This window comes from Oryx dammah, unplaced genomic scaffold, assembly GCF_014754425.2.
Source record: "Oryx dammah isolate SB20612 unplaced genomic scaffold, SCBI_Odam_1.1 HiC_scaffold_12, whole genome shotgun sequence".
Classification (NCBI taxonomy): Eukaryota; Metazoa; Chordata; class Mammalia; order Artiodactyla; family Bovidae; genus Oryx; species Oryx dammah.
Genome location: NW_024070196.1, coordinates 60501353 through 60514663, shown reverse-complemented (window position 1 = coordinate 60514663; position 13311 = coordinate 60501353). Strand labels below are relative to the sequence as shown.

General features: G+C 51.5%; 1 protein-coding gene across 1 annotated transcript in view; it reads right to left on the bottom strand.

Moving 5' to 3' along the window:
• DTX1 (deltex E3 ubiquitin ligase 1) overlaps positions 1–13311 on the bottom strand; it is a 38030-nt gene that overhangs the window by 4003 nt on the left and 20716 nt on the right. The gene's annotated exons all lie outside the window — the stretch shown is intronic.

Genomic DNA, 13311 nt, shown 5'->3' with positions numbered 1-13311 from the left:
AGAATTCCATTCCTACTCTGACAGCCTTCTGTCAATATTATGGGGTGAGGTGTGGCCAGGACCTCTGTCCGCCCCACCCCGTGATAATGGAATGAACCCTTAGACTTAGTACTGACCTTCTCCCACTCCACAGCTAACCTCCTCCCAGGTGAGAGAAGTTGGCTCCCAACTGTTCCTTTTCATTGACTATTGTGTCTGAAACCCAACTACTCGTGACTTAGCCAACTTCTCTCAAAGTTTGCTGATACCCATAAAAGTTCTGGGAAAGAAGGATTTAGGGATCACCAAGGAGCCACTTCACTGTCTCCCACTAGGCCATTCACACTGTATGTGAATGTATTAAAGGCTCTGATAAGTCCTGCATAAGGAAACAGGTTAGCTGTGGCTAATCCAGGTTTTCCAAAGACACTGGATGACGAATGTTTTCCCCCTCTGGAGTATTTATTGATGTCAGTTTTGGTGACTAAGGCATTATCCCCTCTTCACATGAAAAGGTCTCAGGAAAATGTAGCTTGCCTCCAGTCTTTGCTCTTCCTTCTGAAGAGATCTGGCTTTTGGAATCATTCAGAGCTGCTTTCATATTTCAGCTCAACCATTAAGCATCTGGATGGAGAAATGGCAACCCATTCCAGTACTCTTGCCTAGAAAATCCCATGGACGGTGAAGCCTGGTAGGCTACAATCCACGGGGTCACAAACAGTCGGACACGATTGAGTGACTTCACTCCAACACACGGCACATCACCACATCTCTAATAAATGTGTTTCCTCATCAGTTAAATGGGGATAATATGGCACCTCCTTTTCAAGAAGATCCCTTGGAGAAAGGAATGGCTACCCACTCCAGTATTCTTGCCTTGAGAATTCCATGGGCAGGAGAGCCTGGTGGGCTACAGTCTATGCGGTCACAAAGAGTCAGACACAACTAAGCAACTAACATCTTCACTTTTTTTTTTTGATGGCACCTCCCTTACATATGCTGTGAAGAGTCAGTGAAATTCTACATGTAAGGCTGAGCACATTTCCTAGTACCTACTACAGACTCATAGTTTTAACCATCATCACTACCATCATTGGGCTTCCCAGGTGGCACTAGTGGTAAAGAACCTGCCTGCCAGTGCAGGAGACACAAGAGAAATGGGTTCGATCTCTGGGTTGGGAAGATCCTCTGGAGGGAGCATGGCAACCCACTTGAGTATTCTTGCCTGAACTGAAAAGAGGTCAAACCAGTCAATCCTAAAGGAAATCAATCCTGAATATTCTTTGGAAGGACTGATGCTGAAGCTCCAATACTTTGGTTACCTGATGCGAAGAGTCAGCTCATTAGAAAAGACCTTGATGCTGGGAAAGATTGAAGGCAGGAGGATAAGGGGACAACAGAGGACGAGATGGTTGGATGGCATCACCAACTCCATGGACATGAGCTTGAGCAAGCTCTGGGAGATGGTGAAGGTCAGGGAAGCCTAGCATGGTGCAGTCCATGGGGTCGCAAAGAGTCAGACATGACTGAGCGACTGAACAACAAGCACCATCATATCACCATCACTGTGTAATCCTGGTTAATTTCACCTCTCTTGCACCTCAGCCCACTAAGTCATTGTATAACTTCTCTCCATCTTGGAGAGGAAACCACCAAGGCATTGCAGTGATAAGCCTGGGAGAGTCACTTAACCTCTGTGCTCCTCAGTCTCCTTATCTGTAAAATGGGGATGATAATATCTGTCAGGCGGGTTGAAGGAGGAGGCCTGCTGTGATCTGTACAATGTGCCCATCTGAGTCCAGACTTCAGGGTTTAGCTTTGTAGGTGAACTGGTATCTTGCTGTGGATGGGCATGAAATCAGATGGGGAAGTTTTAATAAGGAGAGGAGTGTAATGAAAGCCAGGGACCAGGGACTTCCCTGATGGTCCAGTGGTTAAGATTCCATGCTCTCAATTCAGGAGTCCTGGGTTTGATCCCTGGTCAGGGAACTAGAAGGAAGATTTCGCATGTGGCAACAAAGATTCCCTATGCGGCAAGTAAGACCTGACACAGCCAAAAAAAAAAAAAGCCAGGGGCAGCCTAAAGGGCCTGGAGTTGTTGTGTGGGGGCAGTGACAGCTGGGGAAGGTGCTACTGCAGCCCCCTTGGCATGCCTGCTCAGGTCCGAGCCCGGTCAGTGCTATTTGGACACCTGCCCCGGCAGGCGCAGTCGTCACCAGCAAGCTGGGGGGAAGGTGTGTTTAAGCTAGTGGTACACTTGGCAGGTTTGTGTGCTGCTGCAGTGGGTCCAGAAACACACATACACACCCCCTCGGAACATGGGCTATCTATGCATGCTCATGTGTAGGGAACAGGCCAAGTGCAATGCGACCCAGATTCATGCACACATGGAGAACACTGCACAGACCGGCACACACCCCTGCAAACACGCCGCCCCTCCATGTACACACGCACTCCAGCGATTACATGACAGTTGCACGCTCACACAAGTGTGCCCACAACCCAGGAGGCCCCCTTCCCATATAGAGATACAGACACAGATACACGAATACTTGGGGAACGTGCCACACACTTTTGCACACACACACACACACCAGGGAATACACACCATGCACACACACACACAGACACATCTCAGGGAACACACTCCACAAACACACACAGGTCTAGACATAGACACACACTTCTACACAGAGAACACCACAGAAATATGTACTCACACACTCCAGGGGACACAGGGCCCAGAGAGATACCCACGTGCAGACACCACAAAGACATTCAATTGGACAGGAGAAGCTGGGTGGGGCAGACTGATCCACACACTCTGACCTACACTCCCCCACACTGACGTGCAGACACTTGGCTGGGAGGCTCCCACTTTACACACACAGTCACACACACATGCACGGCACACAGCCATCATTTTGTGCCTGCCCAGAGTCACAGGCTTACACCCAGTCAGCCAGGATACCCCTCCCAGACCCCACCCCTGAGGTGGGTGGCAGCATCTGGAGCAGACATCGGGGTCTCCAAACACTCTGGTGACCTGGAGTCACTGAACACAGCTCCTGAGGGAGGTGCAACAGAGGAGAGGTACCATGGGGCCCCCAGGCTTGGGTAGCTGAGGTGTGACAGGGGAAAGATGCTGTGCCTCAGTTTCCCCATGCATAATGGGAATAGAGTCTTGCAAGGGTTCAATGGGATAAAACATGCAAAGCTCATGGTCTGTTGCAGGGGTGAGAGTGGGGATGTCTTGAGTTTCGCCACCTTGCAGCCTTCCAGGACCCAAGGGATGGGGGATCCATCTCCCCCTTCCTCGGATCTGTCATAATCCTCCAGGACACTCCTGAAGGGAGACCACCACCCTAATCTCATCCCACCCCCATCCTCTTTTTTGTTGTTCTTGGCCACATTCCACAGCATGTGGAATCTTAATTCCCTGACCAGGGATTGAACCCACACCCCCTGCACAGTGGGAGCACAGAGTCTTAACCACTGGACCAACAGGGAAGTCCCCCAATCCTCTTATAAGATAGCATGGAGGCACATCTGGCTTCTGCTCTTTCTGCTGTCCTTTGAAACACTTCCATTGTATTATTGTTGTTAATATTATTGGCATGCAGATCTTAGTTCCCTGACCAGGGATTGAATATATGTCCCTTGAAGTAGAAGTGTGGAGTCCTAAGCACTGAACAGCCAGGGAATTCCTTAAAACACTTGCAGTATAGACAGACTATTAAGGTCCTCTATATATCCAGGGCTTCCCCATCCCCTTCGTTCCTTCCTTCCTTCCCTCGTATCTCATGAGAAAACAATCCTTCCTTCTCTCTTTACAGGGCTATCTGTAAAATGGGTGGAAAGAAAAATATTTAGCATGAGGACCACCACTTCTTGTCTCCTACCTGGGGCAGACATCACTAATCCATCACAGGACTCTCTTGAGCCAAGTAGAATCATCAGCACAGATTTCCAGGGAGCCTCTACCAACCAGCAGGGACGGTTGGCTACCTCAGGTCCATATGAAGCACAAAGTCTGGTCTGGTTCATGACACTGGTCATGCTGAGCCTTAGGCCAGGGAGTTAGAAAGGGGGGTGAGGGGACCCCAGAAAGGGATTATTTTAGATCTTAGCAGTCCTCCAATCTCTGGCACCTTTTAAAACTCACAGAGCTCTGGGTTACAAAAATCAGTCTTGCTCCTGGGAGGAGGGTTGTGAGTAAGGTGTGATGGTGGGGCTGTTTTGTATTTACCCATCAGCAAGCTGAGGGACAGTCCCCAGGTGGCCCCCAGCTCTCTCAATCTGCAGGCCCCTGCGAGAACCCAGGGTAGCAAGGTTCCCACGATGCCGGAGCGTGGGAACCACCCAGGCCCCCTTTTGATGTGGGATGCAGTTTCCTCCCCGTCAGTCAGTGAGAACATCCTCCTGCCCTGGACAGGAGACCGCTGCCCGCAGGCCTCCGGGAAGGAGGGGCGGGCTTTCGCCCTTGGCTCCGCCCTCTCCCCCTCCGCCCTCCCCCCCCCCCCCTCCCGACCCCCCCGCCCGCCAACGCCCCGCATGGCAAAGGGTCAGAGGGGCCCTGCAGGCCTGAAACCTGTTCTGACCAGAAGCCAGGCCTGGCTGCCCCAGGGCAGGGATGGGTCCGATGCCTTGCCCATCTCGGCGTCAGATTCTGTTCCTCCTCTACCCTCAGTCCCTCCTGGCTCTTACCTTGCTTAAATTCCAGCCTCTTTACTGTACGGGCTTCCCAGGTGGCGCTAGTGGTAAAGAACCCACCTGCCAATGCAGGAGACCTAAGAGATGTGTTTTTGATCCCTGGGTCAGGAAGATCCCCTGGAGGAGGGCACGGCAACCCATTCCAGTGTTCTTGCCTGGAGAACCCCCATGGACAGAGGAACCTGGCGGGCTATGACCCATAGGGTCAGATAGAGTGAGCGGGACACGACTGAGCGACTTAGCACACAGACATTACCACATGCAACGCCGCCAGTACCGCTCCCCAGTGCTCCCCCCTCATCCACTCCACCCCAGCCTCTGGCTTCCCTGTGGTTCTGCAAACAGGTCAGGCACATCCTCACCCCAGGGCCTTTGCACTTGCTGACTGCTCTTCCAGAATGCCCAATTATCCTCATGTTCTGCTCCCTCCCTCAACACAGTTTCTGCTCAAATGTCACCCTGCCAGAGACCTTCCTTGCCGCTTTAGAGAGGCCTCTGCCTTTGCTCTTACCTTACTTAATTTTATGATATATAACTGATATAATATTAATTATATTATAATATAATTATACATAACTAATATTATATATATATAATATCACAGTCTGATATAAAAGTCTATAAAAAACTTTATAAAAGTCTTCCATATGACCAGACCCTCCCTGGCACTGTAACCTCATCTCTTACCCTCTCCATCTCTGTACTCTACACGCTTCTGCTGTTGCTCTGAAATGCTGAGCCCTGCAGCTTCCCCCTGCAGGGAGCATGGGTTCGATCCCTGACTGAGGAACTAAGGTCTTGAATGAAGCATATATATATATATATATACACACACACACACATATATATGTAATAGATGAGACATTGTTTTATATATACAATAGATGAGATGTTATTCTATATATATATAAAATAAGTGTCTCTTCGATTAAATAATAATAATAAAATGAACTGCTGAGCCCTTTTGAGGCTTGTGCACTTGCTGCGCCCTCCGCCTGAAGGCTTTTCCCACAGAAGCTGCTGTAGCACTGCCTCGGGCAGGAAGACCTTCCTTACCACCCACTGTCACCGCTAGTACATGGCACGCAGTAGATTTTCAAGAAAGACTTGTGGCACGAAAGAAGGAAGGAAGACTGGATTTTGTGGGGATGTTCTGAGGTGATGCTCAGGCACAATCTTGCCGTGAGTTTTTTTTTTTGCACACATTTGGAAGTGAGTCTTGAAGCAGATGCTCAGAGAAGCCTCTCTGTAGCCTCTGGTCCCCTCAGAGACTCTCTGCCAACGTCCATTCTAAAACAAGCACACTGGACTTCCCGGGTGGTCCAGTGGTTAAGACTCTGCCCTTCCAAGGCAGGGAGTGTGGATTTGATCCCTGGTCAGGGAACTAAGACCCCACAAGCTGTGCAGTGTGGCCAAACAATTTTTTTAAAAAATGCTGTGAAGTGAGCACGTTTTGTGGGCATCCATGGGAACAGCCCGAGTAAGCTTTCTCTAAGAAATCTCCAGAAATGCTTCACATCCTTCTCAAGGCAGAGATTCCATGGCCAGGCTTTGAGGAACCCTGACCTTTCCTGGAAACTGTCTCAGGGAACACGCCTCACACAGATGGGCTGGGTGGGGTGGGGGGGCAATAATTTCAAGAGCTTGCTATGTCCCAGACTCGGCTGTATACCCTCCCTCCGTCATCTGATTGTCCCATTCTATAGAGGGGGAAACTGAGGCAAAGAGAGGTGAAGTCACTGGCCAGTAAGTGGTAGAGCTCAAATGTGAGCCCAGAATGTCAGATTCTAGTCTGTGCTCTTCTCCACACCCACAAAACCAAGTTCTCTTACCCTGGTTCAGAGACTAAGGCAGGAGGCTGTATTCGAGAAAAAAATCTCCCCAGGATGAGTCTGGAAAAGGGCATTTGGCTCCTCTCTCCTTCTTTTGTCAAAAGACAAGCAAAGAGAGATGCCTCATACCTACTCTGGCTGGAGAGCCGCGTTCACAGGCAGGATGAAATACCATGGGGAGGGTTTCCTAGATACTGTTCCTCACACCGTTCCCTGCCCTTTCCTGTCTGGCTACCTTTGCCACACTGTACTCACTGCCTGTCCATACTGTCTATTCTCAATTCACCTCTTCTCTTTGAAGACAGGTTTCAAGGTCACCATCTTCCGGAGGGTTTTCTAATCTACCCCCAGTGAATACATATCCACTCTTTTTTTTTTGCCATGCCATGTTGCATGATGGATTTTATTTTCCCAACCAGAGATTGAACCTCCTGCCTCCTGCATTGGAAGCCCAGAGTCTTAAGCACTGGATCACCAGGGAAGTCCCTAACCAATTTTAATTCCCAGGGGACTGCATTTATCTTTTCTTTGAGGACACAGATGTTTCCTGACTTCCTTTCTAGCTGTGGAGTTTCACCCCATCTCTTCCACCAGATTGCAAGCTTCTGGAAACTTGTCTAACTTGGCTCTGTGACCCCAGGATTGAGGATGAAACTGGGCACAAACGGGTTCTCAGTAAGTATTGAGTGGAGGCTGATATGTGGGGCCATCTGGAGGTGAGCCAGCCTTCTGAGCCCTCTTTGCCTAGAAGTGGGGCAAAGCCTTTGACCTGGGCCCTGGAGCTGGCTCAGGCCTGGGAGGGCTCATTGGGGGCTGCACGAGTGGGTACGTTTGCCTGATCTGGTTGCTCCTTTCCTTCCCAGGCAACGAGAGGGGTCCAAGACCCCAGAGACACAGGAAACCACACTGACACTCCCTATAGTTTCCATCCACCTATCTAGGCCGGCCTCCCTGTCCTCTCCCTCCCCTCCATCTCCCCGGCAGGCTCGAGGCCCGTCACAGTCTCTGATGGCGGTTTCAGGTCCCCCGATGGGCCTCAGGCCCTCCCTCGACACCTGGCGCTTACCCCATGACCCCTTGGGAAGCCCCTAGAGGTTCAGGCCTCAGCTATTTGGGTCCAGGTGGGTGAGGATGGGGCAGAAGTGGGAACGCCACGTCGTGGGGAGAAGGAAGTTAAATAACGTATGGCACCTACCTCCCTGGACCTGCTCCTGTGACCTGACCCCCCTTCAGTGCCCACTCCTTCTGTACCTGAACTCTTGTCCGCCACAGTCCGGGGTCAGCCAAGTCCCCACCCCCATGCCCCACAGAGCCAGAGGGCTGAGAACATCACACCAAGCTCCAGGGAGGTGCCCCACGGGGCCAGCCAAAGCCACAGACCATCAACGGCTGCCGTGGCCTGGCTCGCTTCCCCTTTCCTCGCTTGAGCACCCCTCAGGCTGCCTGAACAAGCCACTGACCTTCTATGGGCCTCAGTTTCCCCTTCTGTCAAATGGGTCCCTGACTCTGTCCACTCCTAAGGATTCAACAGTATCAAAATCCCCTGGAGCGATATTTTGAGGGGTGGTAGTCAGTTAGGGCCCAGGTGCCTGGGGGCTCTAGGTCACCCTCCCCCATCCTCCTGGTCTCTAGCCTGCTTTGCTTGCTTGTTCTGGTGGTTGGGGGGGGCGGTGTGGGGAGCCCAGGCAGGGGAAGGGAGGGGAGGGGAGGGCTGGCGGTTCCCACGGCCTGGGGCAGCCACGTACTGACAGGAGTGTGGTTTGGCCTCCCAGGGAGCAGGGCAGGAAGTGCTTCAGGTCTAGGGGGCGGGGTGGGAGGGTGGGGGGATGGGGTGTTTGGTTTGACCTTGCGGTGAGGCGCAGGGGGAACCCAGCAGTCAGCAGCCGCAAGGGAAAAAGCAGGGTTACAGCCACTGTCCTCCAGCAAGGCCAGGAAAAGGGGGAGAGTGGGCAGCTCAGAGGCCCCACGGGGACACAGTGCAGGAGAGACTTTTCACATTGTGCCTTTGGGACTGCTGTTTTTTGAAGCATTAAAATGTAATACCTAGTAAAGAGCCGGAGAAACAAAATGTGGATGCTTTCAAACCTAAACGTAAAATCACTGCAGGAAATGAAAAGAAGAAGGAAAACACCCGAACACACCAGCCACATCAAAGCCCACCCCCCCTCCCCCCACCTATCTTCCATGTCCAGAGTGAACCTGTGACAGCAAAGTCATCCCGGCCTGTCTCCAGCTCACAACACCAGCTGGCTCCCATTTCCCGCAGAGGAAAAGCCAAAGTCCTCAGCACAGCCTTCAGGGCCCTACAGGACTGGCCCCATTTCATCTCTGACCTCCTCTCCCACTGCACACCCCCTGTCGCCTCTGGAGCCACACTGGTCTCCTCGCACAAACCAGGCCTGCTCCTGCCTCAGGGCCTTTGCACAAGCTGTTCCCCCTGTCTACAGGGCTCTCCCCCACCCCAGTTTTCTGCATAGCTTGCTTCTTAACCTCCTTCAATCCTTGCTCAAACATTATATTTTCAGTGAGGCCTTTTCTGACCTCTTCATTTCCAATTATACCCCTCCCACTACTCCCTACACCCCTTCCTTTCTTTATTTTTCCTCGGTAGTCACTACTACTCTCTATCACATATTAGAATTTATTTATTTTGTTTATTGTTTGTCTCTCTCTCTCTAGAAATATGAGCTTCGGGAGGGCAAGGATTGTCTGTTTTTCTCATGGCTGGATCTCCAGGGCCCCCAAAGAGTCCTTGGCACACGGAAGTTGCTCAATATATTAATAAAAGGATTAACTAATTTAAAAAACAGACAAGCATAGGCTATAGAGAAGGTAAAAAGAGGGACTTCCCAGGTTGGTCCAGTGGTTAAGAAATTGCCTTCCACTGCAGGGGATGTGGGTTCGATCCCCGGCTGGGGAACTAAGATCCCACATGCCATGGGACAACCAAGCCTGCATGGTGCAACTACTGGGCCCAAGCCCTCTTGCTCTGGAGCCCACGTGCTACAACTAGAGAGAAGCCTGTGAGCTACAAGGAAAGATCCTCCACGCTACAGCTAAGACCCAACCCGATGCAGCCAAAAATGAATAAATAAAAAGAAGGTACAAAGAAATAGCAAACTGGGGCAAGATGATAAATAAAGAGCTCAGACCCTTAAAATGCAGAAGGAGCACCTGCAAATCAATAAAAAAAAGCAGGAAAGAGCCCTAGAGAAGGAGAAGCAAAAGAAATAAACAAGTGATTGGTAAAAGAAGGAATCACGGGTGGCCAGTAAACAGGAAGAAGTTCTCAGGCTAAGAACCAGAGGTCTGAAAACTCAAACAGCATCTCAATGACAACATCGTACTGGTCTGATAGGGATGTGCTCGAGGGGGCGGGGCTAAGCCCCTCTCCCACTGCTAGGGATGGATTTGAAATGCAGGCAGTTTGATATCTGCCCCCTTTTTGACCTTTGTTGCCAGCCCCACTGCACAGGGTGCAAAAACTGAGGACCAGAGAGGTGAATGGGCGCCACTGGGGTCACACAGTGAGAGGAGAGAGGGAAGTTGGCCCCAAACTCAGCTGCTGCGGGTCCCCCGACTCCTTGAACCTCCAAACACCTTGTGGCATCAGGACCAGGTGCCTTGGACCCTGGCCCGAAACTTGGAGTGGGCAGCCAGGGGCCACCCCAATACCGTGACCGACTGGGATTTTTGAACCGTGATCCTAATTGCGTGATCTTGAACAAGCGCCAGGCTTTCAGAGCCTCAGTTTCCTCATCTGAGAAGTGGGGATATTAGGGCCTACCACCGTTTCTGTGCACAGCAAGAGAGGCGATGCATGTAAAAGCCGTGAGACAGAGCCTGGGACGTTGTGAGCGCTCAGTAAATGGAAACAGGCCTGCAGCTGTTCCCCCTCCCTCTCCCCTCCACCACGTGGGCTGGAAACTCTTAGTCTGCCCCACAGCTGTGTTCCAAAGTGCTGGACGCTGCCCTCTCAGGAGACAGGGCGGATCTTCCCCACCCCTGTGTCTCCGTCCCCCAGGCATCAGCTGCCAGCTGGCTGCCCGCCTCATCACAGAGGGGAGTGGAAAAAAACCCCAGCCAGGAGGACGCTGTAGTCCTGCTGGCTGCGTGAGCTGGGGACAAGTCAGTGCCGCTCTCTGGACCTCCATCCTGAGCTGAGGATGGGAGGTAAGAAGGATGACAAAGAATGATGTCTGAGTTCGTCCCTCCTTTGCGCACCGATCATGTGTGGTGATTTTAAATACATTTGCACACCCATCAGTTCTGATGAGCCAGCACACGTGGACTGGGGTGATTTTAGCTCCATTTGGCAGATGGGGGAACTGAGGCCAGGTATGAGAAGCTATGCACCTGTCTCTGCAGGAGAGAAGGGTGCAGAAAAGTGGACAGAGAAGGAGAGAGCTGCTGAGAAGGAAAGAAAAAGGCAGGAGAGAAGGAGTAAGAGACAGAGATAGGGGGACACAGTCACAGAGAGACAGAGAGAGACTGAAAGAGAGGCTGAGATTCAGAAAGCTGTAATAGGAGAGTCCCAGACACACTGCTGTGTCTTCAATTGTGTCTGGACCCGAAACTCATGCATCCAGGAGTCCTATTGTTCTTGTTATTCAGTTGCTAAGTCATGTCTGACTCTGGTGACCCCGTGGACTGTAACCCCCCAGGCTCCTCAGTCCCTGAGATCTCCCAGGCAAGAAGACTGGAGTGGGTTGCCACTTCCTCCTCCAGGGGATCTTCCCAACCCGGGGATTGAACCTGCATCTCCTGCGTTGGCAGGCAGACTCTTTATCACTGAGCCATCAGGGAAGTCCCCACTGTAGTCCTAACCCCTCTCCAAACTCCCAGACACTTGGAGACAGGGTCTTTGCAGAGGTGATCAAGTTATAAACGAGGTCATTGGAGTGGGCTCTAATCAATAAGCCTGGTGTTCTCATAAAGAGGAAATTTGGACACAGGGATACAGAGGGTAGATGATGTGAAGACGGGGGGAGGTGCCTGTCTGTAAGCCAAGGCCTCACTAGAAACCCACCCTGCCAACACCTTGTTCTCTGGCTTCCAGCCTCCAGAACTGAGACAATACATTTCTGTTGTTTGGGCCTCCCCAGTCTGTGGCACTTTGCTATGGCAGCCCAGGCACACCGACAGACTTAACACAGAAGCAGAGAGACTGCGAGAAGGGCCATGAGGGGCTCTGGGTGTTCTGGAGACCAGGGCGAAGGTGGGGGGCCTGATTCCTCAGAGACACCGTCCCTTTCCCCTCATGGGCTGCACTGAGCCTCAGTTGCCTGGGCAATGGGAAGCTTCACTCTGGAGGAACTAGGGTCTGCCATCCCCATGCCTCCTTCCTCCCATCCCCTCCCTCAGCAGCAGACTCCACGTGTCCTGGGCCCACCCCCCTACTCTGAACCAGGGCTATTAAAAAATTTTTTTTTTTGGTCACAACTTGAGACATGCAGGACCCTAGTTCCCCTGCCAGGGATCAAACCTGCGTCCCCTGCATTGGAAGGCACAGCCCAAACCACTGGACTGCTGGGAAGCCCCTGAGCCAGGGGTATTTTTAGCTGATGTTCCTTGGCTATGCACCTCCTCAGCAGGGTCAGCCCTGACTACTCCATCGCCTCCCAACCACAACACCCTGTCCTATCACCTCCCTAGTGCTTCCCTCTCTCTCCAGCAACTGTGTTCATTTACTCATTTGAAGGCTGTATGCCCAGCAGTTCGGACCCCATTTGTCTTGTCGGGCTCTGTGAACATGCACCCACAGTAAATATTTAGAGAATTGATACCAAGCAATAAAAACTGAGCGACCCCCAGCTTGCCGTGAAACAGCTGTTCTCAAAAATTTCATCAGTGACTGAGAAATTCATTTCACCTGGCGACCCATGAAATGCATGCAGAAATCATGCAAAAGGTTCCTGGAGCCATTCTTACTAAGGATGACACATGTCAATATTTTCTTATTCTGTTCTCTTCATTTGATTCTATTCAGTTCCATCCCATCCCGTTCTCAGAAAATTTTGGTTACAACCTTCTGACTTCATAATCCACTAGTGGGTTTCAGTGATACAGCCCTGGAGAGAAGATTCTCGAATTCTTGCTGCAAAGGCACCTGGGACTTTTCTGCTTCTGTCCCCTCCCACATCTACTCCAACTTGTTTTCTACTCTTGTCCCTCCAGCCTGGCCAGAGCCAGGCTGTGATCTGCAAGGAGCCATGTGAACACCCGTCTGGGCAAGTCCCTTCTGCAGTGTTTCCCCAAAATGTTCTCCCAAACCTCCTCTGATCTCCTCCCTGTGGGCACTGGGATGCTGGTGAGGAATGATCTGGAGGAAAAGGGGGAGAGGAAGGGAGGGCTAGGCAGGCAGGTGGCAGCTGCTGTAGTCCTTCCAGTGGAAAATCACACTCCCCGGCCCCCCATACCAGCCCTCCCCCGGGATAACATTAGTATCCTGGCTGCCACTGAAAGACATAAGCGCTATCTCGATATAAGCGCTATGTATCTCGATATAAGTGCTATGTATGATCAGGCACACAGCTCCCACTTGACAGATGATGAAACTGAGGCTCAGTGAAGCAGAGGGACTTGCCCCAGATCTCATAGCTCAGAAGTGGCTGCCAAGAGGGGATCGGAACCCAAGCAGCCAGGTTCTCAAAAGTTCAGAAGCCAGAGAGATTCAGAAAGTGAAAGAAAGTGTTAATCGCTCAGTTGTGTCTGACTCTTTGCGACCCCATTGATTGTAGCCTGCCAGGCTCCACTGTCCATGGGATTCTCCAGGCAAGAATACTGG